This window comes from Misgurnus anguillicaudatus, chromosome 23 (genome assembly GCF_027580225.2).
Source record: "Misgurnus anguillicaudatus chromosome 23, ASM2758022v2, whole genome shotgun sequence".
NCBI lineage: Eukaryota > Metazoa > Chordata > Actinopteri > Cypriniformes > Cobitidae > Misgurnus > Misgurnus anguillicaudatus.
The window spans coordinates 6901548-6928715 of NC_073359.2; the positions used below are offsets into that span (position 1 = coordinate 6901548).

General features: G+C 35.1%; 1 long non-coding RNA gene across 1 annotated transcript; it reads right to left on the bottom strand.

Moving 5' to 3' along the window:
* LOC141349156 (uncharacterized) lies at positions 1-27146 on the bottom strand. The gene is made up of 3 exons (XR_012365692.1): positions 26772-27146; positions 26523-26694; positions 1-49 (listed from the first exon to the last, which is right to left on the bottom strand). It is a non-coding gene; the product is annotated as an uncharacterized lncRNA (long non-coding RNA).
* Positions 27147-27168: the final 22 nt, after the last annotated feature.

Here is a 27168-nt window from a genome sequence, read left to right on the forward strand (position 1 = left end):
TCATGTTGTCAGATTTTTCCAACAAACTTCTCTGTCCGGTACAAAGGATCTGAAAATATTAATTAGCATAAAGACACGTGACTCAAGTGGCAGTGTTTCTATGGCAACTCTTTTACCTCATCACCCCAGCGGCCTCCTATTCGAGGACCTTAATCCAGTCAAAACAACCCAAAGAAAAAGTGCCTTGGACAAAAATGGTTGGATTGATTTGGAAATCTGTTAAAAGTGTTGCATTATAATATTACATTTACAGCATAAAAGTCATTAGAGTGGATTATTCATGCTTCACTTTATTTAGAGAAAGTACAAAACAATTAGGGCTGGGCATAAATTAATCTAGATTAATCTCATACAAAATAAAAGTAATTTTTTGCATAATATCCAAGTTTGCGATGTGTGTAATTATTATGTATATTTAAACACACACATATACATATATACATATATATACATTTAAGAAATCTCATTTTTTAATTTATATCTAATTTAGAATATATACAAATATAAATAAATATATATACACATGTAAATGTTAAATAAATACATACATGAATGTGTGTGTATTTAAATATACATAATAATTACACACAGCAAAAACTCATATGTTATGCAAAAAATTACTTTTATTTAGATTAATCTACGCCCAGCTCTAAAAACAATATTAACCAATATTTGCCAGTGCAAAAAAAAAAAAACATGGTGCTTACACATTTCTCCACAACGTTTACATTACAATGTGTATTCCTGATGTGTTTTTAAAATACTTTTTTTCCACATTTCTATTATTGGATGGCTTACTCGTGCAGTACCCAAACCAACCAAAAGATGTCAGTGTTGACGATCATTTCAGTAGTTAGAAGACCATCTTAATATTATAAAGGCACAAAAGTTATAACCTGCATCCTCATGTGCCTACTTCTCTATTATATTGCCTCTGTATCCACGGGTATCCGTATGTACTACTGTATATAGCACATGCTGCTTTAAAGGTCATGAAGTACTTCATTTAAATACATTATGTAATTTCTGATGCAGGTGTACTGTCTGAAATAATTTCTAGCTCAGTCATTCAGTTACAGTAAGGCAAAAAAGACAGCTTAGGCACGTAAGAAAAGTTAATATTTAAAAAGTAAAAGGGCTTGTTATGTCACATACCTAAAAACATTTCAAAGAGTGCACATTACCTTAAACCTGCACCCAGTGAATTTTCGTCAGTTTTTGAAAATTAAATGCAATTATGCAATTTAAATTTAAAATAATGTATTTAAATTATAATGTTGCATTGTGACAAAAACAAACCAAACCCCCCCCCCCCCACTAAAAACAGGAAAATAAATAAATAACAAAAAACCCCCACTAAAACAGGAAAATAAATAAATAAATAAATAAATAAATAAATAAATAAATAAATAAATAAATAAATAAATAAATAAATAAATAAATAAATAAATAAATAAATAAATAAATATATATATATATAATAGAATAAAGAATAAAATCATTGTTCAAGTTAAAAAAGAGTGTAATTTACAAAAAATATAAATATTAAAGACAGACATTTAGTCAATTAATATGATATAGTGTATGTATATGTGACCCTGGACCACAAAAGCAGTCATCAAGGTCAATTTTTTATTGAGATTTATACATGATCTGAATAAATAAGCTTTCCATTCATGTATGATTTGTTAGGACAGGACAATATTTGTCCGAGATACAACTATTTTCAAAATCTGGAATCTGAGGATGCAAGAAATAATAATAATTGAGAAAATCCCCACATATTACAAATGATAAATTCATTTTTTATATATATTTACGTTATGTACAAAATATCTTAATAGAACATGATCTTTATATATCCTAATGATTTGTGGCATTAAAAAATGTATCATTTTGACCCATACAGTATTGCTACAAATATACTAATGCGACTTATATAATGTTTTTGTGATCAAAGGTCAAATGTAAATTGATAAAGAATATATGTGTTACATTATAGTATACTTAGTTACTTATTATTGTAGCCCAAGTTATACGTTAATTTATATAAAATATATAATATACATTTTGAATCAACAAGAAGATTTATGTATTTTAGGTATTACGTAATATTCTATATGATGTGTTAGAAATAAAATATTTCTAAACATGACATTGAGTTTTCATTATATAATTCCTCTTTTAATGCATCACGAATCCTCTGAGCCGTGAAACATCTTTAAACTTCTTACCAAACATTTATTTCTGTAAATCATTATCCACTTGTTTAAAGTGTCCGTTTTTTATCTAGCCATTGTGCTTTTAATACACAATACAAGAATACTTCATATTTTATTATATACTGTAATATAATCATCTCCATCAATCCGTCCTGTTTGAGGCGCATGTAATGAATTTCCATTGTGTTTGGTCTCCAAATATGGGTCAGAAAAGGGTTAATCATGTATTTAAATATCTTTAAGTCGTGCCAGAGTCAATACATAACTGTATGCCCAGTGCAGAAGAATTTATGGGATCAGTGATGAGAGACATGGGTCAATAAAAGGTTTACTGCTGATGACAAATGACAGCTATAATAACAGATCAAGTTCTTTCTCACCGTAAAACAAAATGCTACCACACACATACCAAGCTACTTGTAATTTCTGCCTGAATATTTTAGGGTTTTGTTTAAAAGGGTTGCTGCTTAACGCTTAAAGTTAAATGTTGAGCCGAATGGGGCCATTACAATGTAACCATAATAAAAAGTATATAATTCATAAGAGATTATACAGTATGAGAAACTTCTCTTGTTGTAAACAATTTGATATGATGTCACTTCCTTAAATATGCATGTGCGAAATTTCACATGTTTATTAATATTTTCAAATATGTTTTAAAATTACTTTTGAAAAAAAGTCAAGTAGTAAAACTATGAAGACATATTAACATTTTGTAAGCTGAAAGTAACTGCATAGCACTTCTCATTTTATTATTTTCCCCACTTTGTCACTTTGGATTACAGTACCTGGTAAGCGCCTAAATGTAAATGTAACACATTTTCTTAGATTCTAATAGCAATTGGCTGATTTGTAGTAAAAAATTTTTTTTTATATTTAGCAATGATTCTTATATAATTAGTGTCATTATTTAATTGATATCATACAGGACTGCTTCCATCTTAACCCTTGTATTATATTCTAGGTCAATTTGACCCGTTGGAAATTTGACACAGTCGGAAAAACGATTTTATTCTTGAAATTTTGGGATTTTTTTCTCATTTATGGCCATGAACATGCATGCAAAGTTAGGATACGCTGATATGTTTTGAAGTGTACGCAAATAATTTTGTAACGAATTTGATGTTCGCGGGTCAATTTGACCCACTTTTTTGTTCCAAAGCAACTGTACAGACTCAAATTAAATCTATATGTTTTCAGTCTTTGTTGCTATATCAGTGTTTTACTATACTGAAATGGGGTAAAAATGCTTCTCCTTACTCTTTTACACCTTAGCTAACTTCAAATTCAAGGACCTTTCAATGACTTTCCAAGTCCAATACCCTCAAATTCAAGGACTTAATGTGGGGACACATTTCAAGTATCATGTTACCTTTTAAGATACATTGTTACAGTTCTCTTTTGAGGGAACTCGCGCTGCGTCACTGCGGTGACACTTTGGGGACCCCTCCAGTGGTTAAGTGCGTCTGAATGTGTATATCAAATTCAACCAATGGTGATGAGGATTAACGACAAAGACAGGGTGACGCAGGAGCCAGGAATGATATCACTATCTGAAATATTGCCAAAGACTGCGTTACAGGGACGCAGGAGGTATGGCAAGGGAGACGCAGCGTCTCGTTCCCTTCTCAGGGAACAACAGTTACAAAACCCGAGACGTTTTCATGTGTCAAACACAACTATGCAAAAAAGCATTTTGGAAAAAATCAACTTTCGCATACAGAAGATGTAAACATTTAAAGTGAACAGATTGCACGCAAACTCGAAATTTTATGATATTATCCTACACTACACAGGGAATAATATGGATTTTTCCAGAAAACATCTTGCATAAAATAGATTGAAGCACTTTCAATGACCTGTATCTATGTATGTATATTTTTAAAATATGAACATGCATGCAAAGTGAGGATACGTGTACAAATCTTTTTTTTTACAATTTTGATGTTTGCGGGCAATTCGACCCATTTTTTTCCTTGACTGTAAAAAATGCTTCGCTGCCTTAATTTTTTTGTTGATTCAACTCAGATTTATAAATCATTTCAACTAACTATTATTTATCTTGACTAGAGATGAGTTGTTTTAACTTATAATATGAAGTTGACTTTTTTCAACTGTATTTTATAAGTTGTAGCAACTCATCTCTTGTCAAGATAAATAATAATAAGTTGACATGACTTGTAAATCTGAGTCGACTTAAAAAAAATAAGGCACCCAAGATTTTTTACAGTACAGGAAAATGTACAGAAACAAATTAAATACATTTATTGCGTATATGTTGGTGTTTTACTACCCTGGAAAGGAAAAAAGTGAGCTTTTGCTCACTATTTTCAGTACTGATAAAGACTTCCTCAGACACAGAAAAGTAAAGTGAACTATTATTTCTATTTTCAATGTACTGTATATGAAATACTAAAGCAGATTAATTCAGACCCACAGAAAATCCAGAGGCACCAAAAACAAGCACCATATGTGTGTAAAATGCAAGAAGTCAGAAAGAAAAAGAAACCATGTTGAATTAAAATGTTAAACGTTAAAAATTGTGGTTAAATGCAATTTTTAAAATTATATTTTTTAATATTAACTCATTCACCGCCAGCCTTTTTGAGAAAAGTTGCCCACCTGCATTTTTGTGATTTTAACACAATTTTCACAAAATTCCTTCCAGGAAAAATTATTTTCTATAAATATATAAACATACAAATTATATCAAATTAAAGAACACACCCTCTGCTTTCAAACAAACAATAAATAAACAAACAAACAAACAAAATGGGGAAAAACGTTTCATTATATATTTACTTTTTCAACTTAATTTAACCACTGAAACATTTTGAGCAAAAAGCTTAAAAAATTGCGTTTTTGTAAAGAAATTTATGTTAGAGATCAGACTCAGAATGACTATCAAACATAAAGGCAGTTAAAATAAATCATTAAATCTTTTTAACTTCCGTTTTTTATAAATTCGCCATCTGGTGGATAAAAGCGGTATTACACTTTCACTTTGAAATTTGTCCAGAAAGGCATATTTATTAGTTAAATCTGAACTCATAAATGACCAGATAACTCATCAATGGCGGTGAATGAGTTAAGTGTTTGTATTGTGTGACAAATACTGATACTAAAATTATCCTGTTTATAGCTAATTCCTTCTTGTTTTTCATAATTTGATATTTAGGGAATTGCATTGAATCCAATTTGACTCACTCCATCAAAATCATCACAGAGATCGAGCACAATACAAGGGTTAAATGAATTAAATGCTACTATACACCAATACCCAAAGAAAACGGTTCCCATAGCTGGCAAACACATTTCTCATTCAAATTCTGTTCTAGAAAACAAATGGCATCTAAAACAGGAACTGTCAATGTAGAGGATTTACACATCTCCTTATTAAGCACTGCTCTATTCTTGAGTATTCCTATTCCTGCTCTTTAAAAGTAAGATGTAATATATCAGGGCATACGGTTTTCCATGGATCATGACCCATTAAGCAGACTTATGTATTGGCCTTGACCCTGCTTGACCGAAGATAAACATTGGAGATTTATAAATAGTACACACAGAAAATCATAAACATGTGCATACAAACATGCACCATACAAAGAAGTCACAGAGGGGTAACATCTGTTACAGCTTGACCAAAAACACACAACTAAAGAAATCCAAAAAAGTAACTAACCTTACCCAAAACGTCTGGGTGTATTTTTTGAAACTCATTCTGTCGCCCTCTGTTGGTAATTTGTGGAATTGACACCTCACTAATGGGTTTCATTAATTTTATTCATTCAAATGGTTTTATTTTAGGGTTACTACAATATGAGGTATTTTCATTTCTCAATTTGTGGCTCTTCAGTGAAGTAAAGTTTAAGTATTAAGAGTGATAGTGGGTTGAATTCCTATAAGACTCTTTTATGCAACATGATCTAAAGTAAAGTCACGCAAAATTTGATCAATTTATTTGTGTCCATGTCACAAAATTTAGCTTTTTTCGTGCCTTGAGCATGAATGTCTTTTTCGTGATCCTCGCACAAACCTCTATAAATAGTTTCTCGTGTACGTGGCACAACTTTTTTTTTGTGGCACGACTTACATTTCCGTTGCACAAATTTCTTTTTTGTGGCACGACTTTCTTTTTCGTGTCCATGGCACAAAATTTCCTTTTTTACGTGCCTTGAGCATGAATGTCTTTTTTGTGATTTTCTATAAATAGTTTCTCGTGTCCATGGCACAACTTTCTTTTTTGTGACACTTGCACGAATTTCTATGAATAGTTTCTCATGTCTGTGGCACGACTTTCCTTTCTGTGGCACGACTTTCTTTTCCGTGGGAATTGCACAAATTTCTATAAATAGTTTCTCGTGTCCATGGCACAACTTTCTTTTTTGTGACACTTGCACAAATTTCTATGAATAGTTTCTCATGTCTGTGGCACGACTTTCTTTTCCGTGGCACAACTTTCTTTTCCGTGGCACGACTTTCTTTTCCGTGGCACGACTTTCTTTTCTGTGGCACGACTTTCTTTTCTGTGGCAATTGCACAGATTTCTATAAATAGTTTCCCGTGTCCATGGCACAACTTTCTTTTTTGTGACACTTGCACGAATTTCTATGAATAGTTTCTCATGTCTGTAGCACGACTTTCCTTTCCGTGGCACGACTTTCTTTTCCGTGGGAATTGCACAAATTTCTATAAATAGTTTCTCGTGTCCATGGCACAACTTTCTTTTTTGTGACACTTGCACAAATTTCTATGAATAGTTTCTCATGTCTGTGGCACGACTTTCTTTTCCGTGGCACAACTTTCTTTTCCGTGGCACGACTTTCTTTTCCGTGGCACGACTTTCTTTTCCGTGGCAATTGCACAAATTTCTATAAATAGTTTTTTGTGTCTGTGGCAAGACTTTCTTTTTGTGACACCTTCACAAATTTCTATAAATAGTTTCTCGTGTCCGTGGCACGACTTTCTTTTCTGTGGCACAACTTTCTTTTCCATGGCACGACTTTTCCGTGGCAATTGCACAAATTTCTATAAATAGTTTCTCGTGTCCATGGCACAACTTTCTTTTTTGTGACACTTGCACAAATTTCTATGAATAGTTTCTCGTGTCTGTGGCACGACTTTCTTTTCCGTGGCAATTGCACACATTTCTATAAATAGTTTCTTGTGTCTGTGGAAAGACTTTCTTTTTGTGACACCTTCACAAATTTCTATAAATAGTTTCTCGTGTCCGTGGCATGACTTTCTTTTCTGTGGCACGACTTTCTTTTTCGTGACACCCACACGATTTCTATAAATAGTTTCTCGTGTGGCACGGCTTTCTTTTCAGAGGCACGACTTTCTTTTCCGTGGCTCGACTTTCTTTTCTGTGGCACGACTTTCTTTTCTGTGGCAATTGCACAAATTTCTATAAATAGTTTCCCGTGTGCATGGCACAACTTTCTTTTTTGTGACACTTGCACAAATTTCTATGAATAGTTTCTCGTGTCTGTGGCACGACTTTCTTATCCGTGGCACGACTTTCTTTTCCGTGGCACGACTTTCTTTTCCGTGGCAATTGCACAAATTTCTATAAATAGTTTCTTGGGTCTGTGGCAAGACTTTCTTTTTGTGACACCTTCACAAATTTCTATAAATAGTTTCTTGTGTCCGTGGCATGACTTTCTTTTCTGTGGCACGACTTTCTTTGTGTGGCACAGATGTCTTTTCAGTGGCACAACTTTCTTATCCGTGGCACGACTTTCTTTTCCGTGGCACGACTTTCTTTTCCGTGGCAATTGCACAAATTTCTATACATAGTTTCTTGTGTTTGTGGCAGGACTTTCTTTTTGTGACACCTTCAAAAATGTCTATAAATAGTTTCTCGTGTCCGTGGCATGACTTTCTTTTCTGTGGCACGACTTTCTTTGCGTGGCACAGATGTCTTTTCCGTGGCACAACTTTCTTTTTCGTGGCACGACTTTCTTTTTTGTTTCACAACTTTCTTTTCTGTGGCACGACTTTTTTTGTGTGGCACGAATGTCTTTTCCATGGCACAACTTTGTTTTTTGTGACACTTGCACAAATGTCAACAAATAGTTTCTCGTGTCCGTGGCACGGCTTTCTTTTTGTGACACTCGCACAAATTTCTATATATAGTTTCTCGTGTCCGTGGCACAATTTTCTTTTTCGTGACACTCGCACAAATGTCTATAAATAGTTTCTTGTGTCCGTGGCATGACTTTATTTTTCGTGTCATTTTTTCCCCATATTTTTAAATCATCCTGGAGTTGGGGTTTGGGTAAGGATGTCTAAAAATGTAACAGAAAGTGATTCTAACCCCAACCCCAAGCGACAATGGTAAGAAAATAGGGAAAAAAATACATAAAAAAAGAAAGTCACAAAAAAGAAAGTCGTGTTACGGACACGAAAAACTATTTATAAAAATTAGTGCGACTGACACAAAAAAGACATTTGAGCCCAAGGCACAAAAAAAGCTGAATTTCGTGCCACGGACACAAATAAATTAATCAAATTATTTGTGACTATAACACGACTTTCCGTGAGATCAGTCTGGTTTTATTTAAGGGACCATCACCCCAGTTTCTATTCGACCAGAAGCTCCGTTACTACGCTAGCCCAAAACCTGAACAGCATCTTACACCATCTCTCACTTTATATAAGTCACACAGACATACTATTGAGTTTTGATCACATAATGTTAAATGCTTAGGCAGAACATTTGGCAACCTTCAATGAGAAGAAATTAGATCAAGCTTAAGTATATAATCATTTTTTCATTAATCACAACTGACTCAAAAAAGTCAGACACAACTTAAACACTTCTCTCCATTCCCAGACATGTTCACATTCATGGCTGCCTTAATGCATTGGGTCAACAGAGACAATCATTTTAGTGTCTCCGTCCCTTAAAAGTTTTGTATGTCACACTTGTCCCATAGCACCTAGGAAGAATAGTCTCGCTAATAGTGCATACAGGGGAAAATTGACCTCGGTGCACATTCTCAGCATGGGATCTGGACCGGACTCAAAACCCTGCTGGGCCAGCGTGAACCGGTCCGGCTATTTCTGCTCATAGAGTTTACCAAGTGAGCCGTGCACATAATAATTGGTGAGACTCCGGCCAAATACACAGTGAATAGATGCAGTCACGGTAAACTATTCAAACATAGATATATTTAGATGTCAACATCCAGGATTGTAACTTAAATGACAATGTGCAGTATCAGGATGCCATGCAGGGAATTGTTACCAAATGTGGTGTGGCAAACCTAATTGAACAATTTCATTACTCGGTTTTGAGAAACCTGCCAAGTTTAAGAGTACACAGACTTACGAAACACCTAAAACGTGCTTGTAGGCCACGTATGTATGTCTGAACGGTGTGTGTGTGACTGGGTGGTTGGTGGTTTGATTATTTAATTGTTTGTGTGAAGTGCAGTGGACCGACAGCTATCGTCGCATTTGAGATTGCGCTCGCTGAGCTGTGCCGTCTCTTACAAAAGAACAGAACACAAGACCACCCAAAAACACAATTATATAACATTAAATCAGCCATGTATATAAATAATACAGCAGATGTATCATTAATGATGGCAAAAATGAACGCACTATACCTTAAAAGTCGCTTTGGATGAGGGCATTTGCCAAATGCATATACAAAAATAGATAAAGTCTCAAACTAATTATAAATACAATCTTACTTAGTCAGTATTAAAAATAACAAGGTTATGTTTTCACAGAATGATCTTTGCATTATGTAAGATGATGATTTTATGGAGAAGTAAATCAGAAATAAATGGCTTTAGATTTATGAAACATGCCTTTATAGTTTTACTATGTGTTGACAGCAGATATCTTTAAAAAAAAAAGTGTTGCCCCCTATATCTGCTATATATCGCCTCAATTCTGTATCACAGATTCATCTTTGTCTGTTCTGTCTCTGTTCTGGCCTGTTTTACAGAACGTGGATGGGGGAGCCTGACAGCCCACACAAACACAAAGATTCATTAGTGATGGCAATTCCTGTCTGAACCCTTTTCTTGTATAAACACAGATTTTTGTCCATGTGATGAACTTTAGCAAAGTAGAAAGTAGAGATGGATGGGACAAAAAAACATACACTGACACAGAAGTTTGGATTGGTGTGGTATGTGTTGGGTATGTGCTATTATTATTATTATTATTATTATTATTATTATTATTATTACATCATCATCATTATTATTACCGTTATTATTATTGAGATTACCGTTGCAGTCAGCACAAAATATTATTATCATTACTATATTTTAGTATAATATTATAGTTGTTTTTATTATTATTATTAAGTTATTATTATGGTGATCATCATATGTAGCATTACTTAGAGCATTGTAATTATTACTGTTATTATTATTGCTGTTATTATGAAATATTCCTGTAATCATAACCTCTTCAGAATTATTATTGTTATTGTTATTATTATTATTATTATTATTATTATACATGCATACTATATTACATAATATACATATTATTATTATTATTATTAATATTATTATGACAACATAAATAACTATATTATTTATTGTTCTGTTTAATCGTATGTTGTGCACTTTTTTGCAAAAATTATTATTAAACTTAGGTAGAATATAGTGCAGTAGGGGAGAGCGGGGTAAGTTGTCACACTTTTTAAATTGTCTAACATTTATTGAGCCCCATATATCGCAATCGTATAAATCTTTTACCACATGAAAGAAGGACGTCTTGGGCACATATTGTAAGCATTACATTGTCATATCTTACCTCATTACAGAGTAGGGCTGTCACGGTTATGAAATTTGGCTGACGGTTAACTGTCTAATAAATTGTGACTGTTTTAAGGCTTTGACGTTTAATTCTCAAATATTTTTTTTGTTTGTTTATGAAATAAGTTTTACACATTGGTGTAATTATTTAAATTAAATCTTTTGCAAGGTTTACCTATCAGTAAATATGAATACACATATTTAAAAGTAATTATTTAATGAATATATATTTCAAAAAATAAACACAATAAAGTGTCTGAAAAATAAAAATGCAATTAACATAAGCTGACTACAACAGAACAGGCCTTAAAAAGGAGCGGATCCTACTAAGGTCGTATTAGTACTGGACCACACGTCTGTATTGGCTGCAAAAAAATCTATTCCTTACAGATCCTTAAGAATATCATCTTTCACTTCCCTAAATTTGTAATTGCTTTTTTGGAAATGTATGTTTTGCCTGGCAGTTCATACTGCTTATCAAAGTTCTTTAAATGCTGTTTTTCTGTATTAAATGGCATTGCAATGTATCGCTTTACACTGTCAGTCAAGAAGCGCCATCTGATACGGTCTCGTTTATACAGGCCTGCAGCTCCCCCTTGTGTTTTTACAGAGATGTACAATCATTGCGGTGATCTGAAATCATCGCGATGAGGTCAAATAATCGAGGTGAGACAATTATTTAATCATTGTGACAGCCTTATTGTAGACTGTTGAATAGAGAATGTTCACTTGTGACAATTTGCCCCATCGGCAGGTAAGTTGTCACACTAGATTATATAAAAACAACAACACAATTTAATTGTGATTATTGAATTTCATTTTTAAATTAAAACCAGAACTGGAAATATTAACAATCATGCCTAGAAAATTTGGAAAACAAAAATAAATTCTTTTAACATTATATCAGGTTGTGTACTGCCATTGATAATTTTGAACCATCTTCCTTAATTTCTTCTTTTATTCCTGCCTTCCTTTCTGTAAATTTGATATTTTTGGTCTAAAAACTAGACTTATTTTCTTGGGTCTTTTTGTTTTTCAAGAAAAAGCATCTTAAGCTAAGAATTTTTTTATATTTTTACTGAAAACAATTTTTTCTTGAAAATCATTATTTGAAGTGTACCTAACACAGTTGTATTGCATAAAATTTAAAGTGCATTTTTTTTTACTTTTTTAAGGGGATCTTGATCACATGCGAACACAAAGTTGACTGTAGTCGCCGTCACACAAAGTGTTAGCTAATTCTTGTGTTATGACCAACCCTTCTTCATGGCTCAAATTCTTATGTGGCATTCACACCAGACACGGAAGAGAATGGCGAATGGCGTCCTGCGGCGTTGTACGCGCGAATGGAGCATTGCCGCGGAAAACACGCGAGTTGAAAAATCGTAACTTTGGCGGATATTCACGCCGCGTTAACCAATCAGGTGCTTGCTCTAGTAGTGACGTGATTACAGGGAGCGAGCGGAGTCGAAGAAGCCCCTCCCATGACGCGAATTTCCGCGTGAATGTCTCGAATCACGCACGAATGAAGCGAGTCAACTCAAAATGTTCAAGTGTCCAACTATGTGCAAATAGCGTGTTTTTGTCACCTCTACCGCGGCTGGTGTGAACACACACTTAGTCATTCTGAGCCAATCTGTAATTTACAGTAATCTTATTGCTAGAAGCTTGAATCAGGCTGACCAGAATCAACCTTCAGGCTAAAACTATTTTTCAGCATTTTCTCTATTAGTGATAGCAAAACATGAGGAACAGCTTCAGGTTGATGGGAGCAGACGTCTCATGTGAACTTCAGTTCAAACAGCATTATAAAATCAGTGTTTGAAGAATAAGTGTTGAAATACAGTGAAGAAAGAAATTAAAAAATAGATGGATGAGAGGAAAAAATGTTAGAAGTAGGCCTATTCGTTTCTGTACATATATAGCCTAACCTACAAAGGTGATATTTTGGCTGGTTGACAAAATCCCAAGCTATATCTATAGGAACCAGAATAAAGTATTAAGGTTGGGTCTTTTTTGACTTGAACCTTTTTTGCAGAAAATGGAAAATGTGCACTTTCTCTGAGACAAATTCAACATTAAAGCATAAATCAACTTCTTGCCAAGTAATTCACCACACCCACGTAAATAGTCATGACACAATTCCAAGATCATTTTTTTAAGAAAACCTTTTTAAAAAGGTTTTTCCAGTGGAGAACAAACATACATATATATCTCTGCCAACTACTATAAAGTAACGCAAACCTTGCCAACTAAGATAACACGGCCAATTCAGTCAGCATTACCAAGATCACACAGTAGATCAGATGTGGACTCGATCAAACATTTTACGGGAGAAAGCGTCTTGATTCTGACTGTATGTCAAAACAATCTCGGAAGAGCTACTTGACTGGAGCAGTAATTCAGTCTCATCTCACATCCATCTACGAGAATGACACATGAAATGATGCATTATGGGAGTATGTACACAGACACTTCCCATGCCAGGACAGAGAAAATTCCTATCTCTTTAACAGACACGTAGATCAGGGGTTTTCAAACGTTTTGATGGCGGGGACCCCCATGAACCTTAAGCAGGTGACCCCTTTCCTATAAATATATACCCGTATTATTTATAAAGAAACATTTAAACTGTTATATAAATAGCATTTGTGATATTATAAAGACTACAATTTGTGCTTTGTTTTTTGTGCAATTTCTGGGGAACCCCTGGGTTTATTATTTTTCCTACTATTATTTTCCATACTACATATATAAACTTACTGGCCCTTTTCTTGTTAGACTATGAGATTATTTTTGCATGTTTTATCTAGCAGGCAAAAACTGTAAATCTGACTGCTTTGAGCAAACAGTTTGATTTGAGGTATTATTCATGTCCGTGACAGCAACGGTTTGTTAAAATACCTTAGCAAGCACGGCAAACAATCTGACACTTTCTATATACAGAGAATGAATTGTATCTCTCTGGCTTTGCGGTTAAACCCGCTCATTGTCGTACGGTAATTATAATCAGGGTGTTGGAGAGAGAATGAATGGTGCTGGATCTGAAATTTCGATCTGCTTCGATATTGCCAAAGAAAAACACTGACTGTACTGCAAAGAAATGACTTCCTTACTTAGTATTTTTGTCTTGTTTTTAGTAAAAATATCAAAACATTTCTAGGAAAATATTTATTAGTCAAAAAAATATATAATTTACTTATATATAATTTAATTTAACTTATTTCAAGAATTTTTTTATTCCATTCGCAGATTTGTTTTGCTTGTTTTAGGCAATAATTTATTTAAAGTTTATATTTTTGTCTAAAAAACTAGACTTATTTTTCTAGGTCATTTTGCTCATCAAGAAAATACATCTTAATTTAAGATAATTTTTTTAGATATTTTTACTGAAAACAAGACAAAAATACTAAGTTAGTGCAGTGCAAAAAAATGATTTTCAAGAAAAAATTTTTTGTCTTGTTTTCAGTAAAAATATCTAAAAATTCTTAAATTAAGATGCTTTTTTGATGAGCAAAACGACCCAAGAAAATAGACAAAAAATCAAATGTAAGTGATTTTGTGCATAAAACAAGCAAAAAAAAAATCTGCCAATGGGGTAAGCAAAAAAATCTTGAACATTTTTCTTAAACACTAAATTCAAGAAAAATTCAAGAAAAATTTGCTTACTCCATTGTTTTGCTTGTTTTATGCACAAAATCACTTACATTTGATGTTTTTGGTCTAAAAACTAGACTTATTTTTTTGGGTCGTTTTACTCATTAAGAAAAAGCATCTTAATTTAAGAATTTTTAGATATTTTTACTGAAAACAAGACAAAAATACTAAGAATTTTTTTTCTTATAAATAATTTTTTGCAGTGTAGCTGTCTACACTATAAAACATCCTTGTTGCAATTACTGTAAATGGTTAATTTCGACTATTTAGAAACTCATTCCATTAATGTTTTTATTTATTTATACCAACTCAGAAAGTTGATTTGACTTGTTTTAGTATTTTTCATGATTTTCACAAAATTTTATGACTTCCAGAAAATGTTCGTATTTAAACATAAAAACATACAATATATCAAATGAAAGACCAGACCCTCCGCTTTAAAAAAAAAAAGGTTTCATCCTTTATTTGTTTTCTTTTCGTCACCTCTCAAATATGGGAAGGATTCTTCAAAAACACAAAATTTTTAGATATTGCATTTTTATGAAGGACTTTTGATAGAGATCAGATTCAAAGTGATCCTCAAAACATACACGGCCATACAGCTGTTTGCCCTAGGGCAAGACTTCCAGGTTTGTATAAATTGCGGAAAAATTTGTGGATTATAGCGGTATTACGGATTGCCGGAAATAGTCGTCATTGACAGGGAAACGTTTACTCTTTATTGACGAGTTAACTCGTTGCAATTCGTCAATGGCGGGGAAATTTAAGTGCAACAAGGTATTTTTTATACAATTCATGTAAAGAATATTTCAATTACTGGGGTGTATTTAGAGGTCTTCACGGGTCCACCGACGTCTGACCTGAGACCCGAGCAGGTTCGGGTCTCAAAGTTTTGTGTGTCCCTTGGACACGAGTTGGGTATAATAATAGCGGCATTGTGTCTCTTGTAATTTAAAATGAATGTGTTTTGGCTGAACGGACCCAAGACGACCCAAACTATCGAGTCCTGCATCGAGTCCTTTTCCAACCCACTTACTTTTTGTTGAGACAGACCTGTCAATCAATTTTGAATGCACAATTTAACTGTCACCTTGTTGTCATCGTCAGATAACGAAGAAAATAAATGTGGCAGCGGGCCAAATTGGATGCGAAGCCAACAGGGTTTCTTTCTGTCTGACTGGTGCGTGCAGGTATGCAGACTGCGCACACATTGGTGCCATTTACATTCGAGTCCAGTTGGGTTAAAATTTTTAACAAAAACTATAACATACTGCATACAATAAATGACACCTGTATATCCACAAAATCAAGCAAAGTCAACCTAGTTGTGTATGTGTATGTAAGCACAACTCCATCACATAAAAAGGTACTAAGGGATCCAATGGAGAGCCTGGTTAATATAACCCAAGAGAACATAGAAATGTCTGGCAATGAAATATCCATTCATTATGAAGTCATTAATCTTTGTGTCTGACAGCTCAAGCTCTACAGCTTTGTAGAGATGATTTTATTTTTGCGGTCTTTCCAGTTTCGCATTAGGGAAACACCAGCTCAGATCCATCCGGTTGGTCTGGCACTGTTCTCCAGGTCTGAATAGTGCATTTCTGCAAGTCTTCAGCCAAAGTATGTGAAAGATTTCATGACAACGTACTTTACATGACACTGTGCAGCTAATGCTCATATCAGCAGCCTCTGCACATCTGAATTGCATTCTAACGTCGGCATGTACGCCACAGCTTATGCAAACAAGCCGTCTTGCTACATTACAAGCGCGACCCTATCAGCAAATCTCCTTTGAAGCGTGGACATGCTCTGCATTTTTTGATGCAAGTTTAGCTGTACTTCAAAATAAATATCAAAAATGGGCAAAGGAAAACTGAAAATGTGACCAAGAAAGCATATTTCTTTGAAGAGGCTTAAGTTACTAAATGAGTGAAGGAAGTTTTTTAAATGTATTCAGGCTATTAATGCTTTCACCGTTTTTTAATGAAAGGATCAAAGTAAAGTTGATTATTGCCTGTCTAAATCCCGGGATACACTGCACAATTTTTGACTGTCCCAGATGAAAGATTGCCATCGTGGCGATTTCTGTGATCGTGGCTCTTTATCGGTGGTCCTCTGTGATAGATGTTCAAAGACAGTGATTTTCCCGGTCTTGCGACCAAAGACAGCCTACGATAATTTTCTGACAGTGTCAGAAATTCAGCATGATCAAAGCACACTGTGTTTGCTGCTATGAGGTAGCGTTACTTGTTTACCAGTAGCGCATGCTAATGACGTTGCGCTAACGTGAGTCGCAGTTGTCACAGCCTACGATTCAATCGGTGTTAAATAAATGAGCTACTGTTCCTCACTCCTTTAACAAAAGAGACAATGAGTACGTTTACATGCAGTCTTACGCTGATTATGCTTAATAAACTGATAATGTGTGGGGTCATGTTAACGTGTAAAACGGCCCATGAATGGCGTTAGCAAAACCGACATTTTTTGCTCATTACCCCGATTTTGCGTTCCTTGTAAACACCTTAACCGGCTTTCTCGCAGTTTTGTTCATGTGCGCATGTCTCTGGAAAAAATAAACGTTGCACGTGGAAGTAAGCGCAAAGTAACGCATAAAAGTCTGCGCTCGACTCAGATAAACTGTGCAAATAGTAGCTGATGTTACATTTACAGGTTCTGCAGACATGAGAAGAGATACAACAGTGAGTGCGAATAAACTATCAAAAATCAGCTTATTGTAGAAACCAGTTTTCATGCGTTAACATCCACATCAAAAAACCGGCTATGCAGACAACTGGGCAGACAAATTGCGAGAAAGCCGATTAAAGCGTTTACATGCCACGCGAAATCGAGGTAATGAGCAAAAACTACCTGTGCTGATCGATTTTTGCTCCCTGATAAAAGAAAACAGTTTTACGCGTTTACATGACCCCACTCGTTATCAGTTTATTAAGCGTAATCGGCATAATGGGGCATGCATAAGTTCAACGATTTGCGCAAGTAGATTACATACAAAGTCAATGCAAAGGGCGATGTGAATGACGCGAATTGGGTGGCGCGATTGCCACAAAACAAGCACTATTCACCTCAAACGCACCTTCGTGCAAGTTGAAAATATTCATCTCAAAAAACGTGAAAAATTCACATGACACAAAGTTAAGTCCCGCGAGTAATCTAGAGCGGGCAACGCGATGCTACGCGTTTGGTGTGTACGGAACTTAAGACAGTATAGCCTAAGACAGCCTTTTTGAATGACTATATGTACTATAGGCGGTGACATCACCTCCCGCCAAAAACCTAACAAATCTCCAAATCCCATGTTTTCTGCATAGCCGGTTTATTGATTTGCATGTAACAGCATAAAAACAGTTTTCTATAATAAGCAGATTTTTAGTGGTTGTCCGCTTCTTCTGTGCATTTAAACGCGCATTTAGTACAAAAATAGATCTGATTCTCGTGAATACAGTCTTATGCTGCGTTTACACCAGCCACGGTAGAGGCGGCAAAAACGCTCTATTCGCGCGTAGTTGGATGCTTGAACATTTGAGTTCACTTGCTTCATTCGCGCGTGAAATTCTAGTCATTCAAGAAATTCACGCAGAAATTTGCGTCATGGGAGGGGTTTCTGCGACTCCGCTGAGACTCCACCACTCCGCTCGCTTCCTGTAATCTCGTCACTACTACAGCAAGGTCCTGATTGGTTAATGCAGCGCGGAAATCCACCAAAGTTCAGATTTTCAACTCAGCAAAGCAGCAACGCTCATTTCCGGGGAACGCGTCATCCGTGTCGCGCTTACCACGTGTACCGCACCGCAGGATGCCTAATTGTGTCTTTGCATTGACTTAACATGTAAATCACCCGCGCTTGCCGCCTCTACCGCGGCTGGTGTAAACGCAGCATAAGACAATAGTATCTCACTATTGAGATATGGCAGACAGCGTACAACTCGCTGAGGGTGTAAACTATGGTAATACAGGCCTCTCAGTCAGTGACTGAAGGCGGGGCTTCATCAGTGTGATGTCACTTTGATAAGAAATTCATTACAGCTTGTCTAATGAGACTTTTTTGGTTTAATGGGATTTAATAAAAATAAAATGTTTGCGAACACACATTTATGTCCAAATAACTTGTAAAAGTGAATTTTGCATAATAGGTTTAACCAAATTGGACTTTTTATTAACTTAATTTCCTTTCGTATAAATCTGATCACTCATCCTAAAGTATCACTGAAAATCGTTGACCGAGTAGAACAAATCACACTGGTTTAATACTTAACTTCAAATCCCTTATCTTTAAAAGTAATAGTAATGAGCGGTGTGACTTGCTGTTTCTTTTCACAAGTTTGATACAAAACAGTTTCAGGTTGGCATTCAGATCAAGACACCTAAAAAATGAATAGATGAACAGATGTAGTCCTGGAGTCTCGCCATCTTTCTTCTACTTTGAGGAAATACAGAGCTGAATCTTTTGATTAGCACAAATCTGTATGATTTAACTTGACATATTTACGCTGCAGTCGTGGAGACAAAACCGCAAACGCAAAAAGATGTGGTCTCAGTTTTACGGCTATAAGGAAACTGCATAAAATATCTGGCTCTGTTTTAGGTTCAATTAAATTCACAAAACAACTGTAGATCTGGCAATACAGTATATTTTTATAATGAAGGCTCAATTTTAGCCGAAGACCAGATATTACAGGGTTCGGCAAATTTCTGCAAACCCTTATGGTTCAGATAAATCCACTTTTCTAATGCGAGCAGTGTTAAACATCACAGATGGGTGCACTTGTTCGCTGGTGTTTTATGGGAAAATTCATATGTGAGAGAATGTGTGTTTGTGTGTGGCCATTTTTAAAACGCACATTAACATATTCCTGCAAATACACAGTCGGTTTCTATGGGAAAGAGATTTAGACTCAGGGGAGAGTTGAATGTGGAGGCAGGAGACGAACCAAAAATAGGTTGACATCACTTACATGGAGCGGATAGGAAAAATGTGCCCTCTGTACAACAGTGTTTACAGGGACACAGAAGACCACAAACATCTTCAAAACACCACATATTTACTTATTTATCTCCCCTCCGAAATTTCAGCTGATACAGCAAAATGATAATAGGGTAAACAAGAGAAATATGGGGTCAAGTCAACATTTTTTAAAGGGATAGTTCACCCCAAAATTAAAATTCGGTCATCCTTTAATTCTCATGTTGTTACAAACCTGTGTAAATGTCTTTGCTCTGAATTTGATTGAGAAATCGATCAGAAGACCCATTGACTTACATAATATTTTTTTAACAGGCCCTCACATAATAAGTAAATAGACGCTTTACATTAGGTCCTGATCACACTGTCAGGGTTTATTTCATGATAACAACCGGCTGCCTATGTATTATCCCGCTTATTACACAGCTATTTTCCTCATAAGTAGGGTAAGGAAAATTAAATATTGATTAGAAATATTTTATTTGCTAATTTTTAACGAATAAAGACCTTCCGTGAGGAAAACCTGTTTACTTATGGTTTTATTTGGATTTTATTTATGGATAGCCCCTTTTTTTTCAAGAGGGTCCAAATACACATAAAATACAAAAAACCCCCACACAATTGAACTACTAGGCAGTCTACACCAATACCGTAAACATAGGGGTTTTTTTTAAGTTACCCGCCAGCATTTTTTGTGATTTTCCCAGCCTCCCAAGAAAATTTTCTTCTATAAATATATAAACATACAAATATATCAAACGCAAGAACAGACCATCTGCTTTTAAACAAACAAATAAATAAAACAGGAAGAAATATTTCTTCCTTTATTTGTTCTCTTTTTATAACCTCTTAAGGTTTCTTAAAAAAAAAAAAATTATGAGCAAAAAGCTGACATAATTGCACTTTTGTAAAGGAATTTTGTTAGAGATCAGATTCAGAACCATTATCAAAACATACACGGAGTTTAAATAATTAATTAAATTCGTTTTTGCCTCAGTTTTTTATAAATTGGGTAAGAGCGCCATCTAGTGGATATTAGTGAAATTACATATTACCGTAAAAACTCATCTGGAAAGTGTTATTGACAGGGAATTTTTTTTAAAGTTTTTTTTTACAATAGGTTCATTTTCCAGCTCTGCTAGAGTTATAATAAGTTAATAATAAGTTTTTACCGTTTTGGAATCCATTTAGCCGATCTACGGGTATGGCGGTATCACTTTTAGCATAGCTTTGCATAGTCCATTGAATCTAATAATACACCAAAAATATCACATTTAAGTGATTTTGTGCATAAAACAAGCAAAAAAATCTGCCAATGGGGTAAGCAAATTTTTCTTGAATTTAGTGTTTAAGAAAAATTTTCACGATTTTTTTTTTGCTTTCCTCATTTTGCTTGTTTTATGCACAAAATCAGTTAAATTGAATATTTTTGGTCTAAAAACTAGACTTGTTTTCTTGGGTCGTGTTGCTCATCGAGAGGAAGCATCTTACTTTGGGAATGTTTGGATATTTTTTGCTGAAAACAAGACAAAAACACTAAGAATTTTTTTTCTTGAAAATAATTTTTTGCAGTGTAGGCAGTGCCCGAAAATAGTCCCCTTGGTTACTTTTAATAGCAGGGAACTATTTTTGTGTCATATCACTACGCTTGCTGCAGCCATGTTACGGCAGCAAGTCCTTGATTATTACGCCAGAATGAGAATATAATTCCTAGTCATATCTGCCTAGAAAATCGCAACTTTTAATTTTCTGTCGGTCTTAGTACACGATGTAACTACAGAGTCAAGTTTTAAATAGGAAAAATATCAAAACTCTTTGGTTATTTTTGAGCGCGATGCTAATGGTCTAATCAGATTCAATGGATTGTGCTAAGCTATGCTAAAAGTGCTAGCGCCAGACCCGGAGATCAGCTGAATGGATTCCAAAATGGTAAAAATCAAATGTTTAACTCTAGGGGAGCTGGAAAATTTCATATGGAGTGTCACTTTAAGATAAGACGTTCAAATGCCATGAACACACTTTCTGGTTTAATCATTTGTAAATATAATATCATATATGTAATTTAAATACATATTTACATTTACTTTTTGTATAGTATTGAACTGTACCTGTCAAAATACATTGCAGCATCCGGGTTTGCTATTATTATTACATGCTATTATTAAAATGAATAATCCAGAATTCACTTCCATTCACAGTCCATGCTGCCAAAGTTCTGTTATACAACAGAAATGCTGTAGGCTATATAAAATCTCCTGCTGTTTCTATTACATTCAGTGTTATATTTATCCAGATACAAGATGTTTAAAGCAGGTGTTGGTGATGGTGAACTCTTTACTTTGATTCACCAGCCAGACCCTCATTCTGGTTTATACTTGGCTTTTATAGCAACCTGCTCTGTGAATAAAAGAACTCAATCCAAACTCACATATACATTACAGGGGATTTCTCAAAAGGCTGCTTAGATCTCACATTTCCCTTTTTCCTTGACTATTTAGCTGGGCTTTCCTGAAGGAGCCAGCAGGCAAGTTTCATCAACGCTGCCAACTTAAACAGTGAAACTACATACAGTATGGTTTACGGTACGGTGCACACGGTCATCCAAGCATGAAGGACCAGAGAGGGGAAAGAGCTGAACTGTGTCCCATGAGAGGGCTATGGTGTGAGCTCGGATCAACGATACCCTTGCTGCCGGCTGCAGTTTGAAGAAAGGGTCTGTCCGTCTACTCTGGAGAGCGTGATCGTTCCTGGTCAGACCTGTCAACATTCAATCCCTTTATCCGGGTTTCTGGGATCCTGCTGGAAGTATTCATGTCTGACACGTAGCGACGATTGGGACCTAAAACCCCAAAATACGCTACATGCGATTGGACTCTCATATGTGTGATTTACGGTAAACGCAAGGCGTGTCGTGAGCTGATTGTCAGTTTGCTTTTCCAATGTCTTGAGCAGGAAGATCCGCATTTACTCAAACAAGCAAATACTACACATGATGATGGTCAGTTGGTTCCGAGCAGCTGTTGCAATACCCAAGGAGAGGTCTCGTTGGAGAACGTTATAAACAATCCGATATTCAGCTTTTAAAGCCACTGGCAAGACTGGTCATCAGGGAAATGCACCCCAATGGCCCACAATCAAGCCAAGCTGATCCTGGTGCAGGCTGGTTTGACTTGTAAACCAGTGGCCATGTTGTTTACCAGTAAACTAAGTTGGTGACTTCTGTTTGTTAAAATAATAAAGTTAGCTGAAGATCAGCAAAAAAAAAAAAAAACTCAACATATGCTGCTGAACAGCACTGGATTTTATTTAGCCATAGAAAATGAAAACCTGCTGTTTGACATTGATTGACAGAGGCAGATTGTTAATGATGCCTCAGTCAAGAAAAAAAGCTCATAAAAATGTTCTCACAAAGAGAAAAGCCAATAGGTTGAAACCTCATGGACCCAAAGCCGTAAGTCCATGAGTCAGACTCTTGCTGATCACGTTTGGACGACTCACAAAGCGGCCTCATGATCTGAGAGCAAAAACCATATCAAGAAATCCACAAGATGATATAAGAAGAGTTATTCCCAAAACCATTAAATTTTAAAAACATTTAAAACGTTTAAAGTAAATGGGGTGCAAATCTGAACAATGTGAAATCTGATGTTTATGTCAAAGTCAAGTCAAAGTTGAGTCAGTATTTATAGCGCTTTTCACAATGCGCCCCGAATTACCTTTACAGAAAAATAATGCCAAAACTACAGTATCTCCTCAGTGTAAACGACTTAAAATAAGCTTGTTTATGTACGTTTTTGTACTGTATTTTAAGTCGGAGTTTACTAAGATACTGTAAGTTTCTTACGTACAGTAAAAAAGGAATATTAACTCTTTCCCCACCATTAAAGAGATATATCGTCAATTAAGAGAAAACATTTGCATAAAAAAGCGTTCCTGATGAATTTTTAATGGTAATCTGCAATACTGCGATTATTATCCACTAGATAAAAAAACGTAATTTTTTTTACTAATTTTAAACTCTGTGTATGTTTTGATTATCGTTCTGAATCTGATCTCTAACAAAATTCCTTCACAAAAATGCCATTATTTCAGCTTTTTGCAAAAAAATTTTTTTAAGAAAAATACCCATATTAAAGAGTTTATAAAAATATAGATAGGATAAAGCGTTTTCTCCCGTTTTGTTTGTTTGAAAGCAGATGGTCTGTTCTTTCATTTTATATATTTGTATGTTTATATATTTTTAGAAGAAAATTTTCCTGGAAGGCATTTTGTGAAACTTTTGTAAAAAAAAAAATGCTGGCAGGCAACTTTTCAAAAAATGGCTGGTGGGGAATGAGTTCATTAAACTGTAAGGTTTATGTCATGTTGTTTGCTACCGCTCCTATTTAAAAATGTAAAAGAAATACTAGGAAACTTTAAATTTGTGAAACTCGTCAAAAAATTTAGGAACATTTACTGTTACACTGCAAAAAAATATTTTTAAGAAAAAAAATTCTTAGTATTTTTGTCTTGTTTTCAGTAAAAATATCAATTTTTTTTTTAATTAAGATGCTTTATCTTGATGAGCAAACTGACCCAAGAAAATAAGTCTAGTTTTTACACCACAAATGTCAAGTTTGGGTGATTTTGTGCATAAAACAAGGAAAAACTCTGCCAATGGGGTAAGCTAATTTTTCTTGAATTTAGTGTTTAAGAAAAATGTTCAAGATTTTTTTTGCTTATCCCATTGGCTGTTTTTTTGCTTGTTTAATCCACAAATTCACTTAAATTTGATATTTTTTTGTCTTAAAACTAGACTTATTTTGCTTATCAAGAAAATCCATCTTGACTTGAGAATTTTTAGATATTTGTGCTTAAAACAAGAGAAAAATACCAACTAAGGAAATAATTTTTTCAGTGCACATGACGCACATGGTTCACATTACACAACAAACACATATTTTGAAAACACGAGCAACACACGACACTCCGAACACAAATTTTAAATTCGTGCCCCTCGGAAGAGCAATCACCAGCCGCTACTGCATGTTAATACATCACAATTAGTGAGCCGTAAAATTATGTTAAACAAGCTAAATTTAACCAAAAGGAACAGCTGTTATGTATTATGTATGTTATGCATTTGAATAGAGCTGCGTTACCATTTTCCAACATTTTTAAACATGACAACGCCTCTCCTTCCTCTTCGTTGGTTCACTCCTCTCCTGGTGGGTCACGAGATAGTGCTTATCAAATGCACACTTCAAAATATTGCTGGTAGTAGTAGGACATCGCAGTACTTTTCGCATACAGTTTTTTGAATACTATGAATTCGGACATACTTGCCTCGCCGACTATAGTAATAGTATGAAAGCAGGCGCTTTCGGACGCAATGTGTGTCTTGTTTTCCTAACATAGATCAGGGTTTCCCAAACTGGGGTGTGCGACGCCCTGGTGGTTTCGGAGGAATTGCAGGGGGTTTGTGAGTTGATGAAAAACAATTAATTACAATTAAATCATAAAATTTAAATAAATATTTTTACAAAAATCTAAATTAACTCTTTCCACGCCATTGACGAGTTATCTCGTCAATTAAAAGAAAACATTTGCATGGAAGAACGTGTTCCTAATTAGTTTTTATGGTTTTCTGTAATACCGCGATTATCCACTATAGATCCACTTACCCAATTTATAAAAAAACGGAAGCAATTTTTAAAAAATTCATTTTACACGCCGTGTGCGTTTTGATAATTGTCCTGAATCTGATCTCTAATGCTGCGTTCACACCAGCCACGATAGAGGCGTCAAGCGTGAGTGATTAAGTCTGTTAAGTCAATGTGAAGACGCGTTGATGCGCGTCTAGAGGTCTCGTGGTGCTAATGAGCCGTTTAGCGCGGCACGATAGATGCAATTCCGCCTCGTTCGCACGACTATCATGAATTAAGCTTTGTCGCAGCAAACGCGTGAGTTGAAAAATGTGAACTTTGGCGGAAAAACGCACTGCGTTAACTAATCAGGAGCTTGCTCTAGTAGTAACGTGATAACAGAAAGCGAAGGGAATCGCAGAAGCCCCTCCCATGACACGAATTTCCGTGTGAATGTCTCAATGACTTGAATTTCACGCGCAAATGAAGCGAGTAAACTCGAAATGTTCAAGCGGCAAACTAGACGCCGTAGACGGAAATTTGATGCCTCAAACACGGCTGGTGTGAACCCACGGTAACAAAATTCCTTTACAAAAATGCAATTATTTCAGCTTTTTGCAAAAAAAACTATTTTTGAAGAAAAATAGCCATATTTAAGAGTTTATAAGCAGAGAAAAAATATAGATAAGATTACATTTTTTTTTCCATTTTGTTTATATATATTTTTTTTTAATTCCTGGAGGCATTTTGTGAAAATCACAAAAAAGGCTGGCGGGGAATGAGTTTAATACTTACTAACAAAAAAGATATATTTTATTTGTTTAATCTGGATATAATGTGACCATTACACAACATAACGAAACATCAGAAAAACTGAGAATGGATGTTTTATGTTCTAATAAAAAAAATACCAGATGAAGGTCTAATAACAGGTAAGAACAACAATAATTAGTTAAAATAATACTGATAAAACTTCTAAAATGGATAAAAAAAGTAAAATATTTACTTGAAATCTCAGCGAGTACTTAAAGTATGTAATTTACGTAAAGAGGTTCAGCTGACAAAGATCAGTTGACATAAACGATAACTTTTATAAACAATATAGAGGAAACCACTAAAGAAAAACATAAAACTGTCAGTATACATCTTCACGTATCATTACAGTACATCAACAGCGACCCTGAATTTCAAGTTTAGGATGTTTACGTGCTGACAAGAGTGTTAACCGTGAGAGGACAAATACCTTCAAAGATGTAAAGATGTGCCGGACAGAAGCTGTATTGTATGTTTGGTACATATGGAGTTGCGCAAAACAGATCTTTGCCTGCGCGCCCTCATCTCATACCACCCAGATCACTGCGTACAGACACGCCTCAGTGACCACCAGCAATCCCATAATCCTCTCGATGCTGACACTGAACAGAGAAAAAGAAGCACATTTTGTGGCTAAAATATACCACGGTAAAAACCACACATCTGCAGGGTCCCTTACTGCTTGCCAGAGCTACTGTAGACCGATGACCACAGTTTCTGTGCACGAGTTCATGCAAAGTTTCCCAAAGTGAGACCGGCCAATGTCAGCAAACCTTTGTCCACCAATTAAACATAATTTGGAAACATCTTATGCTTTGTTTCAGGTGTTTCCACACCCAAAATTCCTGCGGGTCCACCAAACCTTACAATAAAAGAAGGTTAAAGGCACAACGCAATCAATTAGCTATCGACGTTGACAGTAATTACTTGTGAAGCTGGAACATGTCGACATATGTTGCTGCACTAGGTGTGCTATTGGCAAATATCTGCTCTATAGGAGTTGACTGCCGTCCAAAATCTCAGCCTGTTCTGTTTTTGCACAGATCGTAAGCTCATTTGCAATTCCCAAATAAACC